The following is a 4,319-nucleotide window of genomic DNA, read 5'->3' on the forward strand; positions in this document are numbered from 1 at the left end:
CACTTCACTTTAATTTCAGTTCAGTTCAGCTCCAATCAGTTCAGTTCAGTTTAGCTCCTAATTTCCTTCTCTCATAAAATATTCATTTAAGCTCTATTCAGTTCAGTTCAGTTCAGTTTGCTCCAATCACTTCAGTTCAGTTCCAATAAGTTCAGTTCAGTTCAATTCACTAAATGTGAACAGGCCCTTAGTCCATTATCAAGCAGGCAACACACAAAAATCGCCCTCTTTGTACTTCTTTAATTTTTTTAAAAGAAGGTACGATAATTTATATAATATAATATGCAATCGACCTAATTTATTAGCAAAATAATTACAGGAGAATGAAAAAAATAGTAATAATATGTGATAGTTAATCAATTATTATTATTATTATTATTATTATTATTATTATTATTATTATTTTGACGGGAGTGCTAGTTAGTCAATTAAAAAGCACGTATTCTAATAAAATGGATTCAAAACTACGTGATATACTTCCTCTGTTTTTTTAGTTGACACCTTTCATTATCACGCTTGCCAACGCGTCTTTTTAACAATTAATATCTCTAATTATCAACATTGTAAAATTATAAAAAGTGGATATTAATAAAATATACATTGAAACAATTCAAACAAGATCCCACATAAATATGTTTTATCGTATCTATAAACCACAAAAGAGAGTCAAAGCATGTTCTGTGAATAGTGTAAAAGTCAAACGGTGTCAACTAAAAAAAACGGAGGAAGTATATATATATATATGTATGTATGTATGTATGTATGTATGTATGTATGATGAATCAAGTGAAACACAAGTCTAAAGCTGAAAACTAAAAACAGGTGATCTTGACCATTGAAATTTCATCCAACGGATTAGATTAGATCTGGTGCATTTAAGTGTTTTGTTTCCTGAATTATGACAATCCATTATCTCTCCTTTATTTTTATACTCTATTTTCTCTCTCCTCCGTCTCACGATCTCCATCTCCCTCCTTCTTTCTCCTTCCCAACTCAAAATCAATGCTAAAAATTATCAAAATAAACAGAGATTTGGTTCAATCTTCATCGATGTCGTCCTTAGCTTCAAAAAAGTGAGTTTTTTCGTTTATGATTTTTGTTTAATTTGCTATATTCTACGATTTTTGGGAAAATCAAATTGATACGATTGTGATTTCGATTGAATTTTTTTTTAAAAAAAAACCTAGAATATATACCGTTGATTACGAAATTAGAGGTGTTAGAACTATGAGTCTTTGCAATTAATTGGAGAAATGGTGTGGATTGTTGATGAATTAATTATAAATTTTTTAGGGGGTGAAAATGAAGAAAAAATGGTGGTAAGTGTGATTGAAATTGCTTTTCCAATTGAGGTATAACAATGGAGGTGTAGAGGTTAGTTCAATTTCCTTTATTTCTCTTTCCTTTTTTTTCTTGAATCCGTCGATTTAATTCAATTGTTTCTCTATTCAATTTTTATTTTGATGTTGTTGTTTATTGTATTTCAATTGCAGGAGAATATTTGATTGAAAAGCACCACTTTTCTAGAGTTTCTGGAAGTGTTTAATTATTGGTTGTTCCTTCTGTGAGAGCTCGCTCTAATTATAATTATCTCATCAAACTCCTTTTAATTGGCGACAGTGGTAATGTCTTTATATTTTGATTGAAAATACTTTTTTTTTTTTGTAAGATCTAATTTGATTGTTTTTCCGTTTGTAATCAAATTGATTGATTTGTGATATTTGTGGCATTGTGTTTGTTTAGATGAATCTGGTATGCAATTGCATGTGGAAAAAAATGTGTAAAAATGAGTGTCAAATTATTTTGTTATATTCTATTAGATATTTGCTGATTTTGATGATTGTGGAATGAAAATTCAAAGATAGTTGTTGTTGAAACTGGAGAAATTGCTTTATTGCTTTTGATTTCGTGCAATAATATGAGTAGATAGTTTTATTTCTTTTGTGTGCTAGAAGCCTATTAGCTCAATTGGTCGAGCATTGTGTACTTGCATTACACATGTTGTGGGTTCGAATCCTACATAGGTTTGCCGCTTACATGTAGTGTTCTTCTTGAAATGTAATCAAAATTAATATAATTACCTTATTTTTATTTATAGAACCCTTTTTTTATATACTCCATAGTAATTACCTTATCTTGATATTTATAGTAACTACTGATATAGTGACCCCATTTCTATATACAGTGACTTTTTTATATATATAATGACCTATGTGTAAATGTCGTAAATATTGTTATTTGTATATTTTGATTTAAGTACTTGCATTACTGAAGAATTGTACATTTGCTCTAATTTGAATGCTTTTAAGCAGTCTCCTTACTTCAGATGACGTATTTTATTTTTATCTTTGTCACTGAAATATATTCAATTCTTGATTCAAAATTGAATGCAAGCAAAAAGTCACAAGTCACATCATACAAATTTGAAAGTTGTTTTGCAGTTTGATACAATAAGCTTTTGGTTAGCAATTTTTGATTATTTTGCTGCCTCTGTATTTGATTTCTTTTATTGAATAGCCTATAATTTTTTTGCTTCATTTATCAGTTTGGCGATTTTTTTTTCATTTTTTGATGATTTAGTGCAAAATGTGATTTGTCTATTATGTTTTGCAACTAATTATGTAATTTCAAATTTTCTAAATTGTACTGCAAGAACATGGCAAGACACGAGAACTTGCTGCACAACGCTGTCCAAACAACTGTGGGTTTTACTAAGCTTGTTGCTGATTATAGCCTCTATACTAAGAAGGTGTTTGTAAGCCGATTTCTCTATGGTTGTAGCACGGATTCGACCTACTATGGGTGTCACAAAGGTGAATGTGGATGCATATTTGGGCAGCAAATATGTGGGCCTTGGTGTTGTTGCTTGTAATGAGAAGGCAGAGGATGCAGAATAGTTATCTTGGAGGATGGAGGATGCAGAAGCTGCGGCAGCAAGGTATGGAATCCAAGTGGCTCGTAGATTGGGTGTTGCTTGACTATGGTTGGAGGTTATCATCAAAATTGATATAGTTATCTTGTTTTTGTATATAGTGACATTTATGTAAATGTGGTCAAAATTGATATAGTTACCCTACTTTTGTATAATAGTGACTTCTATGAGAATATGGTCAAAATTGATATATTTACCCTATTTTTGTACATAGTGACCTTAATGTAAATGTGATCAAAATTGATATAATTATCTTATTTTTGTAGATAGTGACCTTAATGTATATAGTTACCTAATTTTTATATATAGTGACCTTTGTGTAAATGTCGTCAAATTTGATAAAGTTACCTTATTTTTATATATAGTGACCTCTGTGCAAGCGTCGTCAAAATTGATATTGTTACCTTATTTTTATATATATTGACTTCATTGCAAGCGTCGTCAAAATTGATATTGTTACCTTATTTTTATATATAGTGACCTCTATGTAAATGTCGTCAAAATTAATATAACTTGATATAATTACCTTAATTTTATATATAGTGACTAATAGGTAAATGGGAATTTTATTATATTCTTTATATGTATGGAAATTTTATTATATTCTTTATATATATGGAAATTTCACGTGGAATATATTCACATAACTAAGACAGGGACACGTGTCAGCCATGAAGCTAGTGTACCATGTTTTTGTATCATAAAACTAATACATAAAGCTAAACTTTTAGCCAGGCCACGAGACAATGACACTTGGCGTTCCAATTTTTCGCCAAGTGTCGCGCCAAGTTGGATAAATTTAGATAGACTTCAAAAGATAAAAAAATTATTTAAGAATTCTTTTCAATCAAATTTGGATAGAATTTTAGGATACAATTGTTAGTTTAGAGTTTTATTTTCGATAAAATACCAATATCTCAGATGTACAAATTGAATTATAATTTTATTCAAAAAAAATTTAGATTATAATTCTCAAAAATTATTATATGAATTTATTTTTTTATATCATAATAATTTTTGGAGTGAAGGAAGTAGTTCAAAACTTGAAACATCCATTTATAATATATACTTTAGAATAATATACTTCACAATCTAATATAATTTTATTACTATGTACCTATCAATCAGGGTGGAGTTATGAGTCGTCTCAGATCGAGTCATTTCAGGTTACGAGCCAAGAAATGTTCAACTCTTGCCTTAAATTCTTGGTTCGGGTCAACCCAACAGGCTTTGAACATTTTTTATTTAATTTATTTTTTGCTAATATTTTTTTATGTAATTAATCGAACATTTTCACCAGTATTTTTATTAGCCATTACATGCCTACTAAATAGCAAATCTTTATAAAAGCATATCAATTGCTAACTAATTTTGTATCAATGATATA

The 4,319-nt window shown here is 29.2% G+C and overlaps 1 long non-coding RNA gene across 1 annotated transcript; it reads left to right on the forward strand.

The window, feature by feature from the left end:
- The first annotated feature begins 928 nt into the window (after positions 1-928).
- Positions 929-3,197, forward strand: LOC145590827 (uncharacterized). The gene is made up of 4 exons (XR_014102173.1): positions 929-1,073; positions 1,294-1,374; positions 1,494-1,622; positions 2,654-3,197. It is a non-coding gene; the product is annotated as an uncharacterized LOC145590827 (long non-coding RNA).
- The last annotated feature ends 1,122 nt before the right edge of the window (positions 3,198-4,319 follow it).

Source organism: Chenopodium album, chromosome 18 (assembly GCF_948465745.1).
Source record: "Chenopodium album chromosome 18, dcCheAlbu1.1, whole genome shotgun sequence".
In the NCBI taxonomy this organism is placed as follows: domain Eukaryota; kingdom Viridiplantae; phylum Streptophyta; class Magnoliopsida; order Caryophyllales; family Amaranthaceae; genus Chenopodium; species Chenopodium album.